This window comes from Simochromis diagramma, unplaced genomic scaffold (genome assembly GCF_900408965.1).
Source record: "Simochromis diagramma unplaced genomic scaffold, fSimDia1.1 OVJJ01000044.1, whole genome shotgun sequence".
Taxonomy (NCBI): Eukaryota; Metazoa; Chordata; class Actinopteri; order Cichliformes; family Cichlidae; genus Simochromis; species Simochromis diagramma.
Genome location: NW_024386942.1, coordinates 111709 through 134892, shown reverse-complemented (window position 1 = coordinate 134892; position 23184 = coordinate 111709). Strand labels below are relative to the sequence as shown.

The following is a 23184-nucleotide window of genomic DNA, read 5'->3' as shown; positions in this document are numbered from 1 at the left end:
AATAAAAGAAGTCATTAGTAGGATCAAGAAATTGAAAGCCAAAATTGTGTTTCTACAAGAAACTCATATGCTAGGCAGTGAGACAAATAGAATCAAACGTAGATGGCCAGGTCAAATTTGATCACCTCCTTACTCCTCCAATTCTAGGGGCGTTATGATAATGATACACAAATCCATACCTTTTCATGTTGAGCATGTGCGTCAGGATTCTAATGGACGTTTTTTTTTTTTAATACTACAAGGTAACCTACTATCTACTAGACTCAATTTAATTAATACTTAGGGCCCAAATGAAGATAATCCACATTTTTATAGCAATTTATTTCTTAAAATTTCAGATTTACAAGGTAAATGTATAATTGCTGGGGATTGCAACTTGCTTTGAACCCACAGAAGGATAAATCGTCAGGCATGGATAACACTTACAATAGAACACTAAAGGTGATCAAACAATTTATGAAGGAGTTCAATATAACCGACATATGGCGCGATCAAAATCCAAGTTTATTATAAATTTCTATTCAGAAAAATAGGTTTATCCAATGTTTTTGTTTTTTTTTTACATCATTTCTCCAGCTTTGGAAAAATCACAGGAACAGATGAAGCTGGGGTACACAAAAGCTGTAAAGCCAGGTGGATAAGGTTCTGATAAGATGTCTTCCTATTCCCTCAGTACGTTACACTCTCTCTCCACAATACTACGGGGTTGGCAGTCCTTTATAATAAAATTCAGGACTGCCTGGTCCAAAGCAGTCTTCCTAGATGCTTGATTTGAAAATAATAAAACACATATTAATTAAAAAAAAATGATGATAAAGATGTTCAGTGTCTATATAGGCCTACCAGTGTTCATTCTCGGTGTGTTTGTCTCCTCATTTTCATGTTTGGCTCTGTAATGCCTAAACACTGAGGAGGCGCTTTTGTTTGTGTAAGAAAGCTCCGCAGAACAGATGCGACATTTAACCTGCATAAAATGAAATAAATAATTTACACTTCAAGTCACATTGATGTTTTGTTTTTTTTCTATTCTGACAGATTACACTGAAACAAAGACAGACAAGCTATACCTTATTTGCAGTTAAAAGATCAAAATGATCCCACACAGCAGAAACATTTGTTTTTTCTTTTGGGCTCCATTTTGTTATGGAGAGATGTGTTTTGTTTTTGTTTTTTTAATCTTTGCGAGAGTAATTTTGTGTGGTTTTTTGTTTGTTTTTTTGGTGGCGACTCATTCCGTTGACAGATGCGGATGCGGTACCTTTTAAACACAGTTTGGCGCGATACAGCAGCTGTATCGATCACGTGACTTTTTCTTAAAGCGACGCACGCACCGATACAGGCATCGCTAGGTGAGCTTGATACATGCGTCGGTGTGTCAGTTTTGTTTTGTTTTCACTGTTTTGTTGGTGCCAGCAATAAAGCCTATATTTCCGTCTCAGAGTCCTGCACTTGGATCCACAAAGTTCAGAGAGTAACACTCTAGGATGGATACAAAGGAACTTTAATCTAGAGGTACAGTAGGGCAGGGCCAAGTTTAAAAAAATTAAAAAACATTTTTAAAGCAGCTGCCGTTCAGTTCAGTACTTGTTCTCTTATTTGACAGTTTAGAACACATTGTCATCTGAAAGAATGATATGGTTTTGTATTGAAAACACTGTGATACCTGACAGTTTGGTTGATTGGTTTGGTGACCATTATCCATTTTCATGTATAGACTTGCAGTTTAACTGCCACTGCACTTTAATTTGTTTTTCTTTTCACTAAAAAAGAACTACTTTGAGATTTATATCCCATTGTCTTTTTTTGCACTACTCAGAAGCGGCTGACCTCCTGCTGACAGAAAAGTAACTTTTACTCTGAGTACATTTTAAATGAGCTACCTTTTCTTTTACTTGAGTACATTTTTAGACAGGTAATTTTACTTGTACTTGAATAAAATTTCAGCAAAGTAATAGTACTTTTACTTGAGTAAAATATTTTAGTACTCTTTCCACCTCTGGAAGTGACTAATCCTTAAATAGTTACCATCTTCTCAATTTCAAGTTTATACCTCCTTCTGCACAGAGAGAATTATGACCTTGTTTTCTGCTTGGCCGTCACCTAAAGATTTACATCCCTGATAAGCAGAAGGAGTCTCACTGTCTGTTTGATGTCTCCCATTACAACGGCCTCACTGTGGTAACTTTCCACATGCATGTAGTGGCAGGAGTACTCTTACTATTGTAAAGTGAGAAAGTGATATTACTATAACTAATTTGATGTAATTAAATATGTGATTAATATATGAGAAAAGAAATCTGCCACCACAAGACATTTATAAGAACCAGTTGAACACTGATGTGCATAATGTAAAACGCTATGACGAGTTCTTCTCCAGTCATAATAATGATTTACTGTAAACTTTTTTGTCCAGTGTTACACTTACTAAAGACAGTACACAGGCCTTCATAAGTGCATTCTAAAAGATTTCAGAATGTTTGTATGCAAATCATACAAATATGTGGTACCAAATACATTCTACTGTATTTTTTTCCACAAAAACAATGTACGCAGTGTTCATCCCAACCAACACAAAGTTCCACATACAATGGTCTACATGTACAAACAGAAGAATTTACTGAATACAATTGCAGTCAAAACAAAACAAAAAAACAACTATGCTGCATCCTGCCATCGGTTTCTATCTTGGCATCCATTGCTCCAAAAGAAAGAGCTCACCTGTTGCCCTTTTATGAAGCTCTGTTTTCTTATAGTTTTTTTTCTGTAGTTTTACAGGCAATGGAGGAGGCATGTGGGGATATTGACCAAGCATCATGTCAGGCCTGGATACGCCATTCCAGAAGATATTTTCCCCCAGTGCCTTGGACTACAGGACGTCGCATATGATGTAGACAAAATTTTGTGGCCGGACCCAGAGAGACGACACGATGTAGACTAATATCTTTTTTTTCCTCAGTGAAATTACTATTTTGCTTTGACTTGGAAATAAACACTTGTGTTTATTTTGATGTGTGTGAATAAACACCAGTACTTGAAGTTTGGATCCCTCTATGTTTACGGACCTATGACAAAAGTATGACCTCAAACTGATATAACCTGATTGTGAACAGAGAAAACAAAAGCCAGATGTGTTTTTTAATTCAGCCCATGAGTTTGTAGTTGGTGCATTGTGTGCTTAATAATGTGATGGCTTGTGTTAAATGTTTGATATGAAAATACTATTTTTACAAAGGTTTGGAAAGTTAAGAAGGTTTATTAGCTTTTGAAAGAAAACTACAATGTTTTGCTGATTTGGTGAAGGGTTTTCTTATTTGTGTGTAGAGTTTTGCAAAAATAGCCAATAGTTACAAAAAAATGTGCTTAAGCCATCAGAAAAAACTGTAGTATGCAAAGTAGGGAAACTGACTAAATTTTGAATGACTGTATCTTGTGATAACAAGAGATTTTCTTAATGAAAATTGAGCCAAATGTAGAGAATTGTGTGTAGTGTTTTTAAAAAAGTGTGTTTTAAAACTGCAATTTGAGTGTAAAGCAGGAATTGCGCTTGTAGTTTAGCAGAATTGGTTCAGGGGGTTGGTGCATCAGTTACATGTTGTAGTCATTGTGTCTGACGTACAAGTAATAGTGTGTAAACAATTGGGAAAAACTGTAAGTAAACTTTTACAGTAAAGTCAGTACTGTAATGTATACTGTATTGTCTGGGATGCAGCGCATGTATACATCATACTGTGTCGTTTACAGAACTAAATGTAGTTTGTTGTCGCAGTGTACAGAGAATCTTTGACCTTGAGTCAATGGTTAGGCCTCATGAATACATCTTCATGGATGAAGCTGGATTCAAACTAGCAAAAAGGAGAAGAGGTCGCAATATCCCATATAGCAGACAGGTCTGGCCCGGATCTGGTGTCAAGCTGGCACTGCTGGCTGACTTCTGGTATGATCAGTCGTAAGTCATCCAGATATGGGCCAGGCCTGGCGTAGATGGCACTGTCTGTGTGATGGCATGCCACATCTGGCCCGCTTTTGGTTTGGTTTATGTGGCCCAGGCTCATAGAAAACAGGTCTGGCCTGGATCTGGCATCAAGCTGGCACTTCTGACTAACTGGTGTCATGGCAGAGTGTATGTCAACCAGATGTGGGCCAGGTCTGGCAGTGATGGCACTATTTATGTTCCTATTTTCCTATTTTAGTTAGAAGACCCAAATGCCATGTTGCAATACTGTACTGCTATGGTAGCCAACGTTTCAAATGCAGGTTTGACAGGTTTGTGAGTGTACACTTTATCCAAAACCTAGTGACGGTTTACTCATGTTTACCACCGGGAGGTAGAGCACGTCACCTACAGATCGGAAGGTTAGTGGTTTGATCCTTGGCTCCTCCAGACTTCATGTCAAGACTGTGAATGTGTATGAATGTAGTCAGGAAGCACTCTGTTTAGAGAAAGTGTGTTATACAGAGCAATTTGAATAATCTGGAAGAGTAGAAAAGTGCTATATAAGAATCAGTCCATTTACTGTCTGAACAGAGTGGTATCGCACATCACTAGCAAACACACACTCTCTCTTACACACTCACTCACACATCATATGAATAAAAATAAAAATAATATTTTTTTAACACACTAAGTCTAGCTTTGCCATGCATTATGGGTCCCCAAAACCACCCCTTTTTCACACACAACTTATGTTCTCTACCTCTATGTTCGAAGTATTTAGGCCACCAGATTATAAAATATTGAGTGAATCACTGATCTGTCTTTTTCCACACAAACTGAACTTACAATTCTCAATATTTTGTAAACTGATTGATTACATTAGGTTTCTTTCATCAGTCGGTAGTGAGAAAAAAGTAACAGTACAGCTTGTGTCAAAATTTGATTGATGACCCTAGCCTTGACCTTTTGACCTTACCGGAAGTACTCCGGAAGTGACTACTCGAATCCAGATGTGTGAGTAATATGATCCATATGCGTGACGAATTGCATCCGGTGGGGGGAGGTGTTGTAACTTTATTGCAGTTTATTGTTTGATAACAGCATTTTGGTTATTTTGTAAGTGATTTAAGTGTTAGTCACATGTTTAGTGAGAGCTGTTAATTATAGATTTAATTTTCTGCTAAAGGGGAGCATTTAACAGGTATTTTTATTAGAAAAATGTGTTTCCCCGGATCCTTTGTGGTAGACAAAAGTTACTCTGGGTTTTAGCTAGCAAAGAAAGTTTCGAGAAGCCATTATATGTTGCTCTGATGTCGAGAAGTTTATTTGTTGTACATTCCCCTTTTTGAAGCCTTATATAAAGACTATCGTTTCTACAACTGATGTCCGATCCATTTTTTTGGCTAAGTGGATTCGCCACATCATTTTTTGGTGCCAAAACCCGGGAGAAATGAGCGAACAGGACTTACGTGGAGCCGCCGCCGCCGAAGCTGCGGGAGTGGCGGATGACGAGCATCAGAGAAAAATGGAAAGAACAACACGGAAATGTGGGACGTTAAGAGGTGCTACCACACGACTTGTACATCAAATTGACTCCGAAATGGCTAAACCAGATCCGGACACTGACCATCTGAGCACATTACTGGAAATGCTGTCAGCAAAGGAGCTCAGTTTGTATGCCTTAGATAGTGAAACAGAACGTAAAACAGCTCTGGATGACCTGGAAATGGAGATCGAAAGCGCAGAGGAATATAAGGAGCGCATTATCCTGTCCAAGAGCCGTGCACGGCGCATAATTAAGCGAAATGAGGATTGCCGCGAACGAGCCGCGCATCAAAGGGTGAGTGACACTAGCTCTGCTCATTCATTGGCACAGAGAGCATCGGTAAAGCTTCCTAAGCTGATTATTCACAAATATGATGGAGATGCCAGTTTGTGGCAGGAGTTTTGCTATGTGCCAGGGAGCTGGGATATAACAACAACACCTCATCCATGCTTAGGCACTACAGAGCTTTGCATGAGAATAGGGGGAACACCGATTGTGGAGCAAGACCAGGTGAGCCATCAAATGCCATGATAACATAGCATGCTGTAATGTTACTAAATGATATAACAATATTATACAACTGTTTTAAGTTACGTGTGTGATATTTATATTTGTGCTTTGTCTTTATTGTCTTTCCTGAGGGGAGCAATCTCAAATAGACGAAGACCTGGTTAGCATGGTGATTGAGGATTCCCAGCCATTTAGTATTGTGGAGGACAAAGGATTCAAAAGATTTGTTAAATCAATAAATCCTAGCTATGTTCTCCCCACTAAAAAGGTCATAAAAGCAGTGAAAATTTAGTTTTTACAGAATACAGAATCTTTGACCCAGAGTTCAAGCTCACTGCTGTAATATATCCTGTAATATGTGTAACGGAGCGAAGGTGATTTTATTTCCACAGTGTTTTTTTTAAAGGAGGGAAACCTTCCTCCAAACGGACAGAGCAGTGGAGCCGCCAAGGGAAAGCACACGAATTAAAAACTGTATAATTAAAATAATATAATTTATTATATTTAAATAGTTAAAAATGTAAAATGAATTAAAACGAATGGTTTAATTCATTCAAAAGGTTTTTAAAAATAAAAAAAACCTTTGTAGTATGCACAGTATGGTCTGTAGTATGCACAGACCATAACCACGTCACTTACCTCCACACTGATCGAATGCCCACCAAGCACAGTGGTTGTTATTCTTTAATCGTTTTCCCTTCTCCATCTGGTATCGGCCAGGCTCCTGAAACTTCAAGCCAGATGTGCTCTCCCCACAGTTTGCCTCCAGAAGAGAAGTGGAGGAGGCTCGTTCCAACCTACCTGTCAGCTGTAAGGTCGGGCAGTTGTGTGGTAGGTGGAGGAAGAGATCAGATTGGTCTTAGGGACAGAGCTCGACCCAGCCGCTAAACAAAGTTTGGTGCCCACCACAGCTCGTTCTGAGGTTCTGGACTGGATACATAACGCAAAATTTGCATGTCATCCAGGGAGAGCTAGGACAAGTTCACTAATTGAGACACCTAGTGGGACATCTTAGAGAAAGATGTCAGGGAGTATGTGGCTGCCTGTACAGTCTGTGCATGAAATAAGTCTAACACGCAATGGCCATCATGGACTAGTACAGCCTGTCCCCGTGCCACACTGTCCATAGTCACACATTGCATTGGATTTTGTCATAGGGCTGTCTGTATCATTAAGCAAAACCACTATTCTCACTATCATTGACAGATTTTCCAATGCTGCTAACTTTGTAGCATTAGATAAACTACCCACTACCACAGAAACTGCTAATATTCTGGTGATAAAGGTTTTTCAGTTACATGGCCTTCGACCGCGGTCCGCAGTTCAGGTCCCAGGCCTGGAAGGCTTTCTGCACTGACATTGGAGCCAAACCCTGCCTGGTTCTGGGTACCATCCCCAATCTGGTGGTCAGAGAGAAAGACTTAACCAAGAACTCAAAACCACACTCCGCTGTATGACCACCCATAATCCAGTTACTTGGTTCACTTACCTCCCCTGGGCAGAGTGTGCATATAAAACACCCACATCATCTGCTTCTGGTGGCTCTCCGTTTGAAGTCTCTCTAGGTTATCAGCCACCAAGGTTCCCGGAGCAGGAGGCAGTACTGGCGGTGCCCTCTATTCAACATCATGTACAGCGCAGTTGGCTGGTGTGGGATCGCACTAGGCAGGCTCTATTCAGGTCAGTTAACCATAAACTCAGATAGGCTGATCAACACCATTCAACCGTTCCAACATACACTACAGGACAAAATGGTTGGTTGGTGGGCAAAGGACATTGCTCTGCGAATGGAGACCCGCAAATGGTCACCACAATACATACTGAGTTTGACAGGATAATCAGTCCCTTTGCGGTGTGTCTGAAACTAGCAGCATCACTGCGAATTCATACCAATTTTCACATCTCATAGGTTTAGTCAGTGGCCAATAGTCCTTTGTCAAGCCCTATGACCCACCATCTCAATACAGACGATATACACCATGAGGTAAGAGGTTTGTAAAGAGCTCCTGGGTCTCATATTGAGATATCGGGTTTAACCCAACATCTCATCATTGAACAAATTTCTCAGTACAAGACCCATTGTTGGGTCATATCTAACATGATTTTGGTGTTTTGGGACCATAACACCCAACATGTCTAGTTCTTTAAGTATTTCCTAAAGAACTAGTCATATGCTTCTTACAATCACTAGGAATGATTTCCAAAAAGAACTTGCCAAATCAATGTTTAACATCATTTTTGTATTTACTCTTTAATAAAACAAGATAAAACTGTCCACATATCTCAAATTTCTTTGTTTTATTTGAACATTTAATACACAGCTATCACTAAGTACTTTGATTTCTTCATGAAAAACAGAATGAACTTTGTTTGTCCTCAAGGATTTGTCAGTTACAGTAGTGTCCAAAATTAAACCTACATTTTTATTTCTCTGCAATTGTGAATGTTCTTCACTAGATCACGTAAGCATATAAAAATTAATAAAATAAAAACTGAAATGGCACACTGAATGAAACAATGAAATAATTTTGTGCTACTCCCAAAACTGTTGACCACGGCTGTGCTAATCCTCTTTTGTCACTCATTCTTTAATCTTTAAACATTGTTTGTAACAGACAAGTAAACCAGAAAGACAACAGTATGTTTGTGAAGGTTCTCAGTCATCCAGGTCATCGTAGTCAAAGGAGCTTGCAAAGAAAAGCGTCTGGACTTTTTAAAGTTGCTTGAAGACGTTTCACCTCTCATCCGAGAAGCTTCTTCAGTTCTAAGGTCAAATGGTGGAGAGTCCCAGATATAAACCCTGTGGCAGTTTCCCCCCAAAGAGGGACAAAAGGACCCCCTGATGATCCTCTAATCACCTGAGCCAAGGTGTGAAAGCGGGTGTGGGTCCCAATCAGCCAAGGTTTTGGGTGAGCTCAAGTGAAACCTGGCCCCACCTTATGTGATTTCCTGAGGTCAGATGGCCCAGGATGTGAGTGGGCGTTAAGGCGTCTGGGAGGGAACTCAAAACTGAATTATAGATGGCAGACAGTTGGTGTCGTAAACCACCGCCTCTGTTCTTAATCTGTTTATAATTAAAACAGGACTACAACAGTTCAAAATCAGGACTACTTAAGACTTAACCAAGACAGAACCAGAATCAGAACTAGATGACAGTAGCACTAAAAATCACCATAGACCTGCACTACACTTATTTTTTAATTCTACCAAAGTCCACTATTTAGATTGAGAAAGGTTTATATAATTATTTAGCCTTGTTGTGCAAACAAGCCTGCATAACTTAATAAATATAGAATTTGAAAAATAACAAACCTAAAAAAAACACTAGGTACGAGATACATGAGGACCTGTGATACAGTGGTACTTTTGGTAAACAACCATTTGACTAACATGTCTGTCTCACCTGCTCTTGTTCCATCTCTGTTCCTCTCTCTCCCTCTTTGTGCTGACAATCAAGCCAAACACAAACATCATCAAATATACAGTTGAAACCAGATATTTACATACTCTTCAGATAAAAACGCAAACACTTTTTTAATTGTAACATCAAATCAGACTAAATGTTTATATTTTTTTAGATTGATAAATATAAAAAATATTTGTTAACTTTAAGAGTAAAGACAGAAACTATCTGTATTTCTTAATTGTAAAGACTGTAACAACTGAAAATATGAAATAAACACACATGTAAGCTAAGACTCTCTAAAGAAACAGCATTGTTGTTGTTCGGCTTTTCACTTCGCCATTTGTTGATTCACTTGAAGAACAAGTAATGTAATATGGGTCAAGTGATCAGTTTGATATCAATCTTTCACCGTCATATTTACATTATTTGTACAGTATGAATGATTTTCTTTGGTACCTGGTCAAACTTCAGTTCCCCTCTGTCTGCCGGTCTCCACTTCTCCGAAAGCGCACTGGCAGGCAGCAGCTCCCCCCGCCCCCTCGTTCAGTCGCTTAGTGTCTGAGCTCGGATCATACCAATATTAGGGGGGATTTACGCACAGTCGTAAATTCTCACAGTGTGCACTATGTGCTTCGAATATTGTGTGTAGTTTTTGTTTTATACAGTTGTAAGTCAGGCATCTAACTATGAAAAATTACACTCCAAAAGACTTCTGAAAAAACAACCCGGGCTTAAGTCCAGTAAAAAAAAAAAACCCCGCTCCGCCACTGATGCAGCCCCGATTGAATCTGAAACCACATGATCGGGCCTGATTTCCGATCACGTGATCGGATCTGGACATCCCTAATAAGGGGTAATGTAGTTGAATGTTGGTTGAATCAAGCAACTTAGTACAACCAATAGCTCAGAAAGATTTGAAGTAATAAAAGATGTTGAGTCAAATGAAAGCACCCAATATTCCACTATTGTATTTTGAATGACCCAGCATCTTGATATGTAGATTTATTTTTGACCCAATGCTTACATAGAAGGCCATATTTCTAAAAGTACTAGTTACCTGCTCCAGATCCAAATAATTATGAATAAAAATACTAAAATTAAAGTATTGTCAAAATCATTTTTTTCTATGTGTTGCTATTTAGTCCTGATAAATACAAGTCCACAGAACTGAAATATCTTTATTTTGTTTGACATTTAGAACACAGATACTAACAAATCCTTCATTTTTTTTAAAGCAGATTTAAATTTAGCAAAAACATAAAGAACTTTGTTTTTCCTTCAAGGGTGTCTTGAACTTTTTTTGTGACTCAGCCTTTAAGCTTTTTTTTTTTTTTTCGAACACAAAATTGAAATGATAAAAGCATAAACACTTTGAACATCTGTCCAGACGTGGCAACTGGATGTCCTGATCATCCATTGGAACTGTGACACCCATGTCTTCTGGCTATAACACAAAAGCAAAAAAGTAAAGACATTTAGGGCATGTGACCATTTCATATAACAAAGATGCTCACATGTAAATCAGTGTCTTCTCAATATGTCTTGTAAAGAAGGGAGGATCTGTGTATGGTTACTCAGTGAAATCTAACTAAAGCCATGAATGTTCCCAAAGATTTTAACTTTTATGTTTTAATTTGGTGTGAGTTAAGCCACATGCACACCAACAACAATTCATAGTCTCCACTACTTAATAATCTGACAGTTGATTACTTGCATCAGATTTCTTTATCCTGGTAAGCCAAATCCTAGCTTAATGTGCTAAGACGCGATCTCTTTCATGGCATGCATTTTTAATTTCTCTTTGCTATTTGGGCTGATTGGGACCTGATGAGTGTAAAAACAAAGAATTTACCAGATTTTTGTTTCTGAGAAAAATGAGACCCACTTATGAGGACATTTGTTTTACATTTTGATAGAACAGAGGCAGTATAATGTTCTCGTAAGTGGAATTGAGACCCTCGTAGAGCAAAATTTTGTATTTTTGTCTAGACAACCTAAAATGTGACGTCCACATATGTGGAAGCAAGGTCCTACAAGGCTAAAGAAAACATCTGCAATAGCCCATGATGCACCCAGAAAACTTGGATTCAGAACAACTACAACACAATGACCAGACTGACAGCACTCTCACCATCTTTTTTGGGCCTCAGAGAGAAGTCACTGTGGGTTCCTGCTTAAAAAGATACATCATGGAATTAAATTAAACATTAACCCCAGTACACTTAGTACATCTTGCAAGTTAAAGTTATACAAGCCATCGACTTGTCTAACTCATATATGCACAATTAAAACCAGTTTACTCCAACTTACCTCTGTGTGCAACGATCCCCTCTCAACTGATCCACTATCCTCTGACTTTGCTTTTTGGAAGGAACTCACCTCCTAAAGATTAAAAGACCATTTTAAAATTCAAGGGGCATATAGACAAGAACTGGATTTTTCTTCTCACTAAAAATAGCAAAATAGCATGTTTTCTCTATCACTATGTTCAAAATATTTGGACCACTAAATTATGAAATATAAAGTAAATCACTCGACTGTCTTTCTCCACACAAACAGAACTTAAGAGGTTAGTACTTTGCCAACTGACTGATTACATCAGCTTTCCTTCATCAGTCAACACTGAACCTGATTACTAAATACTTATACAGAGAAAATGGATTGTTTTCTTGATGATTTTACCTTTCATTGTGTAATTATGTGTTAGCTCATGTGCAACTCCAATTAATCTTTACCACATTTAAAGTAGTTTAGTCCCACTAACCTCTTCTTTATGGTGGGTCTCCACACTCTTCTCACCCAATCCACAATCCTCTGACTTCCCTTTTTGCAAGTAAGTCACATCCTAAAGAGCAAAATACAATTTTAAAATTCAAGTGGCATATAAGACCCCTATGACAAGACCATTGAGGGAACATGGTATCCCCTTGACTTGCTGGCTGTATGTTAGGGTTTCTGCCAGTGGAGGAGAGGGTTTTTTCCTCTGTGCCTCCAGGTCGGGGAATGGCACCTGATCGTTGGGGCTTCTCTGCTTGGGGTCCTGCCCTCGCGACCCAGCCCCGGATAAGTGGAAGAAGATGGACGGATGGATGGATAGATGGAGTGGCTTTTTCTTCTTACTAAAAATGGCAAAATAGCACGGGTTTTCTCTATCACTATGTTCAAAATATTTGGGCCACTAAATGATGAAATATAAAGTAAATCACTGGAGTGTCTTTCTCCACAGAAACAGAATGTAAGAGGTTAGAATTCTCAATACTTTGCCATAGAGCTGGGCGATATAAGATTTTTTCATATCACAATATGTTTTTTTCATTTCAGGCGATAACGATATCTATCACGATATAAGCCAAATAACTATATTTGTAAGATTTAAATGTGCCGTTGCTCACAAGTAAAATGTGAAATAATCAGCGGCTTGTTTTTATTTAAATATTTATTTCCCATAATAAGTTCAACAGGGGAGATGTACTTAAGGAACATGAGACTTTTTCAGATAAATAAAGGCAAATATTGCAAACTACACAAAAGGCAGCCGCTAAAGCGTTTAAGTTTCAAAATAGAACAAACGAAACAGACTACTAAATTGTCAATTCCACTTAGAAACAAAATATTAATTCTAAAAATAAATCTTAGTTTGTTTTACAGAAGAACAGACAAAACTGACTGACTTTTGTCAATATCAAATAAACTGAGAACTAAAAGGAAATTCTCAATCTCTCCTTGTTGTATAGCTGAGCTTTTCAAACAGTTTTAACAGTTACTTTAGTCTGACAAAAGCCGAATGACGAATTAGCGCTTCCAGTCAGAGACTGAGGCTACGTCCACGGGTATTTTTGAAAACGGAGATTTTCCGTTTTCGTTTTAAAAAATAATCCCATCCACACATAAAGGCAGAAATGAAGGAAAACGCTGCTATGAACATGCCAAAGCAGCAGGTGGAGCTAGATTCCTAACCGTGCAGAAATGTTGGCCAATCAGAAGTCTAGAAGCCTCGGTGGGAAAAAGTAAACAAAGCTGGGGCATAGAAGCAGAACCAAGTCTATGTGTGGAGTAGGGCTGGGCAAAACGATTATTTTCCTAATCGATGAATCTAGCGATTAATTTTTCGATGCATCGATTAATCTAACGATTCATTTTTCAATCCGATTCGATTTCGATTCGATTAACGATTTTTTTCCCCATTATTTGACTTGTATAGCAATTTCACATTTATTAATTTATGTATATAAATGAAAAACAAATTTATTCATTTGAAGACCTTTTAATAAAAAAAAATTGCAAAATAAAGTTGTAGAGGTCGTACAATCAATACAATAGAGATAGCATTTAACAAGAAATGAAATGTGCAAACATATATAAAATTAAGGAAAAGTTAACAAAACATTTCAAATAAATAGCAACAATGGTGTCTTTAAACAAACAAAATGTAACATTCACTTTGCTTTCTGCCAAAAAGTGCTCTTCATTCACAAAACAAAATCCACAATAACATTGTACTACAATCTTCTGTTTTTAACAAAAAATTAAATGTTTTGCAAAACAAATATAACAAAGGAAATCATAGCAAAAAATTTATAATATACAAACAGCAGCAATGGCGTCTTTGAACAAATAATGAAATGACAAGTTACCCCTAAGTAGGACTCTGTGACCAGACTTGTCCAAGCGTCAGTGGTAAGAGAGATTTTGGATGTGGCTTTTTTTAGTTCATTCCTTAGTTTCTCCACTGAAGTTTCATACTTTCTCTCCATCATGCTTGTAAAATGATGCCTAGACGGCAGAGTGTAACCTGGTTGGAAAGTGGTCAGCATTTCTTTGAATCCCTCACCCACAGCAAGTGGTCTCTTGTCTTTTAAAATCATAGCTAAGACGCTCTCAGTAAGTACAGCCACCTCCTGGGGGGTGCATGGTGTACTTCTTCTCTGACAGTAGTCCTCCAGACTTTTCTGTTTATTCCTGAAATCATAAATCACACACAGCACACAGATGAATTCGAATAATTACTAAATAATTATATGGAAAGCATAATATCAAAATAATTTGATAAGGATCTGGTTGAGATAGATAGATAGATACACACACACTGTTATGCCATGTGCTTTCATAGCATAACAGTAAGAGGTTAATAATAATCCCCAATGTTGAACTTATGATATGCAGTAATCATGATGGCTGGAAAAGATAACGTTTAAACAGCCATAGCTGATGGCACTTTTACTGGTGCACTGCTTTCTAGTCATTAGATGGCATAACTTTGACCTATAAGATCAAGCTGGAGAAGCATAATGTATAAAAACAGCGTTCAAATAGGATGAAACACATTAAATTTGACAAATCAAGAGTTCATTGTCATTTTGCTTTTGCAAGCACTTTAACAATGTTGTAACAGTGTCCACGACGGCTACGTTTAGCAGGTGGTGCATTACCCTTGTTAACATTTCTCCTGCGGCCAATTCGCTGTCTCACATTTTTGTCTTTCGCTGATTCTGATAATCAGCCTGCGTGCATTCCGACTCATTTTGCCAGCATGGGCCACAAACCAAAAAAACAATAACAACAGCAGCTGCTATATGTTACTGCTCAGGCAGCTTAAATGAGTTTTGCATTACGGAGGTTGGGTGTTTATCTGTGTCTATGAGTGAGTGTACGTCTACGTGGGGGGGGGGGTCTGGATGAATTAACAGGTAAAAACTAGCGTTAGTAAAAAAGTTGAAAACTTACGGTGGTTTGTCCTTTGCAGAAGCTGTTCCTGGATGCCGTCGTTTGAGGTGCTGGTGCATAGCCGTCGTGCTTTTATGATAGGCCATTTCCACCTCACAAAGCCGGCAAACGACTGAATCACTTCCTTTTCTGTTAAAATATCCCATACTGTAGAACTGCGTGTTCGGGTGGAGTGATTTAAGTTGACTGCAACTGCCTCACTCATGATTCCGCTACTCGCTGCCGCCATGTCTTTTTTTGAAAGTGACGACGCATCGACGCAGATTTTTTTACGTCGACGTATTTTTTGCGTCGACGTAATCGATTACGTCGACGCGTTGTCCCAGCCCTACTGTGGAGGGACAGTAACTGTGTGTATATGTAAGCATTTAAACACTGCAGAGAGTAGAATTAACAGTAACAATATTGTAGAAATTCATTTCACCAAAACAATAACGTGGCGCACAGTGTGACGTCAAAAAATGCGCACACCTTTGACGCTGCGTTTTCTTCGTTTTTCTAGTCCACACGTAAATACAAAAACGGAGTTTTTAAAAATCTTCGTTTTCAGTGACCAAAAACGCCGTTTACGTGTGGACGAAAGGTGCAAACTGTCATGGTCCTGCGACCATGACTCAGTGACTTTGTGTTTGTGTTCTTTATTGTTATTATTCTCTTTATTATTCATGGGCTGTTTTGGGATGGTTTGTGTTTTGGGATTTTAGATACTGGGTTCTGGGTTTGTGCTCCCTCTATTGGTCCCTGGTGTTCCCCTGTCTCGTCAGGTTAATCGGGTCCAGCTGTGTCTCCCACCTGTGTGTGATTTCCCAGTGTCTCTCTGTGTACTTATGGTGTGTGTTTACCTCTGTTCCTCGTCGCGTCGTCTGTGTTCATACCCGGTGAATCCCCTGCGTGCTCTCCCTGCTGTTCTCCCTTCATGTTCAGGTTTGCCACTCCTTTGTGTAGTTTCTCCCAGTTTAGTTCGTCCTTAGTTCTGTTTGCCATCTCCACTTTATGTTCAGTATTGTCAATAAATCACCGTCACATCTAAGGAAGTGCTGCGTTTGAGTCCTCCTTTCCACTCTTCACACGGCCGCTGCCCCGAGCCGTGACACAAACGCATAGAAAAATCTGCTTTTACAAAAATACCCGGGTACGTGTGGACGTAGCGCATGCACCAGTTTATTGTATTTCCAGACTTGCTTTCGGCACAATTTACAGTGCACGCTACTCTGTTTTTTGTCAGACTTGAAATAGCCGAAATACCTTCACATGGTGCTATAACACAATAGTTAAAACACCACCAATGTAATTGAGCTGGCATGGCACATGCCGAACGAGTTTTACTTTAGTCACATGACTCCGCTTACCTTCAGGTCAGTACGTCACATGAAAGCCAAATAATTCCAACGCCAGTCTGAATGTTTCAAGTAGATCTTAAACTTCTGATCTCGCCTAGCTTGCCATTTGCTCTTCCTTCTGGACTATGCTGTTACTGTTTGAGCGCGTGCGTCAGTGGATCGGCGTCGAACCAAGTGCATCCTAGGCGAGTAGTCGAACACAGATCACTGAACGCGCGAACACAGAACGCATGCGTCAGAAGGAAAGTTGATAAAATAATTACAAATGTTGTATTTGTTATCAATACGATATGCGTCCTAACCTAAAGAGCCCTTTCGAAGGTTCAATGTCTATACGATATCGTTGTCCCCGCTAATATATATAGTAGTATCTATATAGTATCATAGATGAGGAATATATATATGTAAAAATATATAGATATATATATATATATATATAATTAAACTCATCGGAATAGAATTCCACTTTATTGTCATTGCACATGCACGGTCCAGGGCCACGCAATGCCGTTTGCATCTCCTCCAGAATTGCTTTATGATATAGATATATTACAATATAGTATGGCGCATAATATAGATATGTGGTATATTACAGGAAAAAGGGTCTATTACGGGTATGTTATAATTACACGGTAGAAGTATTTGTGATATCATATAACGCTAAGTATGTACAGGGCGGTAGTGAGTAACAAGCTTATGGGTACAGGATATGAAACATGATTAAATATGAAAAAAACTATACAGAATAGGAAATAAATAACTTTGTACAGAATCTATTGGAGATATAAGCTATAAGAAATGGGGAACTAGGCAAGTTGTAAACAGTATGTAGGATGTAAAGATTGAGCTAATGTACAGAATGATTAATATTACTCAGAGCTATACAGTAGTTGCAGTTAGAGATAAGTGAGGGGTAGATAGTTTCTCAGAAGGCCGGTATAAAGTGCTCGTGGTTTGTGAGGGTGGTTCAGGTCCTATGTTATTTTGTGTGTAATTGAGGGTACGTTGTCTCTGTGGGGTGTGATGTTCGAATCCATGAGTTTAACGGGGGTCAGATGTCAGTAGGCAGAGTTCAGGAGTCTGAACAGTGTGGGGAGAAGCTGTTCCGACGGTACCTGGTGGTCTTAGTCCGGAGGTCTCCTGTAGCGCCTCCCCAGGGGCAGGATGGTGAAGAGTCCATGTGGGGTGACTGGGGTCTTTGATGATTTTCCCAGCCCTTTTCAGACACCGCTTCCTGTAATGTCTTTTATGCAGGGATTGTTGCTCCGTCGATGCGCTGGGCAGTTTTCCATGCACCTCTGCAACGCCTTCCGGTCCGAGCAGAGCAGTTCCCGCTACCAGACTGTTATACAGTTGGTCAGGATGCTCTCGATGGGTGCAGCGATTAGAAGTTCACCAGGATGTCTGAGGACAGTGGTTCCTTCCTCAGAGTCCTCAAGAAGACGAGGCGCTGGTGAGCCTTTTGACCAGCTTGAGCAGTTCGTCCAGGTGAGATCCTCGGAGCATGGGACTCCCCAGGAACTTGAAGCTGCTCACACGCTCCCCAGCCGTCCCCTAATGTGGATGGTGGATGTGGGTCAGCATTCCTCCTGTCGTCCACGTATGAGCTTCCTTGGTCCTTCTGGGTGTTAAAGCGCGGGGTTGTTTCTGTCCGCACCACTCAGCCCACGATCCACCTCCTCCCTGAGGCGGCCTCATCGTTGTCACTGATGAGGCCAATCACCGTGGTGTCATCTGCACAATTAATGATGGTTGGGAACCATCAGCAGGTCTGCAGTCGTGGGTGAAGAGATGGGTAGAGGAAAGGGCTCATCACACAGCCTTGTGGTACACCGTGTGTTCATTGTGCATGGTGAGATGAGCCAGTGGTTATCCAGCCGACATTTGGGGGCGGTTGGGTCAGGAAGTCAGTAACCATTTGCAGATGAGGGAACTGATGCACGGTCTGTCGTTTCCTGATCGAGTTGTGAGGGTGGATTGTATTGAATGCTGACTGAAGTCGATAACAGCATTCTGGCGTAGGTTGTTGGCTTGTCCGGGGTGTGACGAGGACAGAAGCGGCATGCGATGGAGACTGCCTCCTCTGTGCTCCTGTCTTGGCGGTATGCGAATTGGTGGGGGTTCCAGGGTGGGGGGGAGATACAGGAGTTGAAGTGTGCTCAGGAGACCGTCGCTCTAAGCACTTAGTGATGATGGGGGTGAGGGCTACTGGGCGGTAAATCATTGAGGCAAGATGGGTTGGAGTTTTGGGTATCGGGACGATGGAGGTGGATTTGAAGCAGCACCGTCACAGCATGGGCCAAGGACAGATGAATATGTCTGTGAGCACTCCTGCAACTCCCCAGAACACACTCTGAGCCACACGCCCAGGGGATGCCATCAGGCCTGCAGCCTTGTGGACCATTGATCCTCTCAGCAAGTCCTACAGCGGTGGGGGAGAGAGTCAGAGGTTGGTGGTCTGGTGTCACGTTCTGCTTTTCTCTTGTGGTTGTGGGTTCCCTCAGCTCAAAACGAGCATAAAAGTTGTTGAGCTCGTTGAGGAGGAGGACATCAGAGATGCGGGGAGGGTTTGGTGGGTCCTGTAGTCTGTGATGGTCGGAGTCCTTGCCACAGCGTCGGGGGTTGGAGTTGGAGAGTGTTCTTCTACCTTCTTTTGTAATGGTGTTTGGCTTTTTTGATGCCCTTCTTTAGATTAGCCCTGGCTGTACTGTAGGCGTGTGCATCTCCTGACCTAAAGGCAGTGTTGCGGGCCTTCAGGAGGAGACGACATTCCCGGTTCATCCACAAGGCTTCTGGTTGGGGTACATGGTGATCCGTTTCTGGGTGGTGACACTGTCTGTGGTTTCGGAGATGATCCAGTACCGATGAGGCGTATGGTCCAGTCTGTGTGGTGTAACTATTCCAGTCTGTGTTTTTAAATCTGTCCTGGAGCACTGAGCGTCTGTCCCACTTGGCCCGCCACTTTAATTGTCCTCACAGCAGGTTTCACACGTTGGATGAGTGGTGAATACCGAGGTGTGAGGAAAGGGAGAGATGGTCCGATTGTCCAATGTGGGGGAGGGGTGTGGCTTGTAGGCTCCAGCCAGGTTGAATACACTGGTCTAAGTCTGTCCTCTGGTGTGGCAGGAGACATGTTGGTGGAATCTGGGGCAGGACTGTCTTTAAGTTGGTGTGGTTGAAATCGCCAGCAACAATAAAAGCAGCCTCGGGGTGTTTATTTGGTGGTTTGTTAATGGCTGCAGAAAGTTCTTTCATGGCCAACCTAGCATTAGCGTCCGGGGGGGTATACACGGCAGTGAGTTATGATAGAAGTGGGTTCTCTGGGGGAGATATAGGTCTGCATTTGACCATTAAAAACTCCGCATTAGGTGAGACGTGACTCTCAGTAGTAGTGGAGTTATGCACCAAGCATTGTTAATAAATGCACAACCTCCACCTCTGGTCGCAGGATTCATCGCTAGCCTGTCGGCTCGTGTGTGTGGCGTCCTGCTAACTCGATAGCATTGTCCGGGCAGCTGTGTTCAGCCGATGTTTCGGTTGTAAAAACATGACATTTGAGTCCATATCCGTCTGTTGTTAGTGATGGAGAGCCGTATCTCATCCATTGTTGTTTGCCAGAGAAACGGACATTGGACGAGAAAAATACTGGGTAAAGGCAGCGGTGTGGTGTTAGCCTTTGTAGCTTAGCCCGTGCCCTCCGCGCCACCTCGCCCTTGTTTCGATCTCGGCGCCGTTGCGTGCACTTCCGCCCGGCCGGGGAGAGTGGGCAGCCTCCGGTGTTCTGGAGATCTCTGGGGATGAGTCGGAGATCGGCGATAAAACTGTTGGAGTTGTGAGTCCAGATGTCCGAAGCTCTTGTCTGCTGTATCAGCAGCAACGCACAGCAATTCTGGACGAATATCCGGTTAAAGTAGATAAAAAACCGCTAAATAGCGATTCTGGAGAGACACTGAGCCTCAGCGTTGTTCACGCGCCGCCAGCTTGGATCTATATATATAATATATATATATATATATATATATATATATATATATAATCACTACTACTCTGTTGGTGTGTGTGTGTGTGTGTGTCGGTTGCAAACAAAACGGCCCATAGAGCCGCCTTCTTGAAGTAAACAACGGCAGCCTGCTCCGGTTTTTTTTTTCCCTTTCTCTAAATCTCTCTAAATGTTTTTTTTTTTGCTTCACTCTGCACATGAGCCTTGTGGAGGGGGAGGGGTGCAAAAGCAGCCACTGTTTGATTGAGCAGAGGGGGGAGGGGTGCAAAAACAGCCCACCTGTGGTGTCTGAGCAGTACGGTGGGAGGGCAGTTCGTTTACTCTCTCTAGTGGCCATTGTCCACAGAGCTGGAGGGAGAGAGAGAGGGAGAGAGAGATCCTTCTCCATCTTCTTGGATTCAAGTGCACATTTGAAGTCTGTGAGAATAGTTTGCAGCCTGGTCTTACCAGCCATTTCTGCACAGACGCCATGAAATGCACTGACGCGCGCACGCACAGCACGACGCGCACGGTCAATTTAGGGGAGACTTGGAAGCAGTGCTCATCGTGCAAACAGCGGGTTATTATCGTAACTGCTGCAAATGTTAGATATATATAAGATACGTCCTGTCTGCAAAATCTATGCATCTTGTGGTTTATTCATCATATAAAAAAATTACATCTTTGTTTAGTTTGTTGTTGAGTTTGTTCAGGTCAGTTCAGTTTGTTTTTTTTGCAATAAAGTGTTATTGTTCCAAAAATAATAATGCATCCAAATCAATGTTGTTATGAATTATTTGCCTATTCAAGGATGCAATAACCTCATGCCAAATATTTCCATTTGCAACTCATTTTTTTTTGAAAATATTGCATATTATGGGTTTTTCACCCCCCCCAAAACAGGGGTTTTTATGACAAAGCTATAGAAACCTAAAAAATATTGAAAAACTTTATATCTGTGGTTAGGTCTGAAGTTGTTTAAAAGATCTGATGTGAAAAAAATGATAATTCATATATGATATTGCTATATCACCTTTTGTCAGGGGACCCGTTTGGGTACGAAGGGCAAAGGATGGGTATAAATTTTAAGGGATGCTCAAGGGTTAAAGGAGCCTAAAAGTCAAATGGTGTTTTATCAAACAAAATGTATTACTGTAATGGCATCTCCGTATAATGGTGTTTTATCTTGATTATAACATTAAAAAGAAATGATAAATGCAATTTGTCATGCCTCATGAAAGTAAATGCATCTAAGTATTTCTTTCTTATGGAAATATCTCATTTGAAATTGAGGGAAAAAAAAGGTCTTGTTTCAACTGTGATATATTTAATAATTGAGATATAGTGTGTGGGGTATAATGGTGTGTGTGTGTGTGTATATAGTGTGGTGTGTGTGATGTGTGTTGTGTGTATATATGTGTGTGTGGTGTGGGGGTGGTGGGTGTGTGTATATAGTGTGTGTGTTGTGGTGTTATGTGTGTGTGTGGGTGTGTGTTATGTATGTGTGTGTGTAGGGTGTGTGTGTGGTGTATATTGTGTGTGTGGGTGTGTCTGTAGGTTGTGTGTGTGTCTATGTGTGTTTATATGTGTGTGTGTGTGGTTATTTGTGTGTATATGTGTGTATATTGTGGTGTGTGTTGTGTTGTCTATGTGTGTGTGGTGTGTGGTGGGTGTGTCTCGTGTGTGTGTGTGTTGATGTGTGTGATGGTGTGGTGGTGTGTGTGTCTCTCTGTGTGGAGTGGAGAAAGATGTAGGGAAAGGAAGGATGTGGGTGAGAAGAAGGCAGAAATGGAATGGGAGTGTGGTGTGTGTTCTGTGGAAGGTAACGGAAGGTGGAGTGAGTGTTAGTGTAGATGTGCATCGTGTAGATGTCTCGAACCGAGGGGGGGGGGGGAGGACTGAGGGAGGGGACGCGGACGGGGTTAGGGGGGGGGGGGAGAGGGGATAGGAGGGGAGAGGCGAGAGAGGAGGGGGACGGGAAACCTTTAGGGTGCGTCCCTGCCCTACCCTGGTCGTTTGCTGTGCCCACATGTGCGACCCCTTCCCCTTTTCCCCTGCCTCACCCGTTCCGTTCGTCCTCCCCCCCCGCGAGTGGTTTGCAGTGCTGTCCTGAGTCGTGGGTCCCATCGTGGTGGACGAGGAGGGTCTGTGGGGAAAGTGTCGAGACGATGTGGCTGGGTGCGCCGGGTGTACCGCCCTACCGGTGCAGACGCGGTGCGTTTACCGTGTTGATATCCTTCCTTGGCGTTCCCCATTCCTCCCATTATCCATGGCGCTTTGTCGGCGTGCTTCGTCCGCGACCTTGACCCTGCTCAACACCGCTCCTGTCTCCACTCGTTGGCCCAGTCGCGCGGGGCGATGGACCGCTCCATTGTATCGCGATAGCCCTTTTCTCGCTAGCCACCTTACACTCTCGCGATGAACCTCGCCGCTCTTGTCCTCTTCCCCCCCCCCCCCCCAGACCCGCCGCATCCCATTCGTCGTGCGCGCCGAACCACTCACAGCCGCAGCGTCCCGTCCGTGCACTTGTGGTACGTACAGGCCCAGTGCCAAGCCGCACATGTGTCTTGTTTGGGGAAGCCGCCCATCCACCCCGTCCGCCCCGGTAATGGAGGGACATGAGTGGGCCGACCCGAGAAAAATCAACCAGAGGCGTGCCCGAGAGGTTACACAAAAGAGAAAAACGATGAGGGTTCCAATGCGCAGAGAGATTGTCAGAACGGAAGAGCCCAGAAGTTCCGATAG

The 23184-nt window shown here is 41.5% G+C and overlaps 1 long non-coding RNA gene across 2 annotated transcripts; it reads right to left on the bottom strand.

Moving 5' to 3' along the window:
- Positions 1-10560: 10560 nt before the first annotated feature.
- LOC120737300 lies at positions 10561-12301 on the bottom strand. 2 transcript variants are annotated; one of them, XR_005696717.1, is made up of 4 exons: positions 12161-12301; positions 11707-11778; positions 11528-11569; positions 10561-10840 (listed from the first exon to the last, which is right to left on the bottom strand). It is a non-coding gene; the product is annotated as an uncharacterized LOC120737300 (long non-coding RNA). The 2 variants fall into 2 exon arrangements; XR_005696718.1 differs by having other exon boundaries at positions 11528-11566.
- Between the last annotated feature and the right edge of the window lie 10883 nt (positions 12302-23184).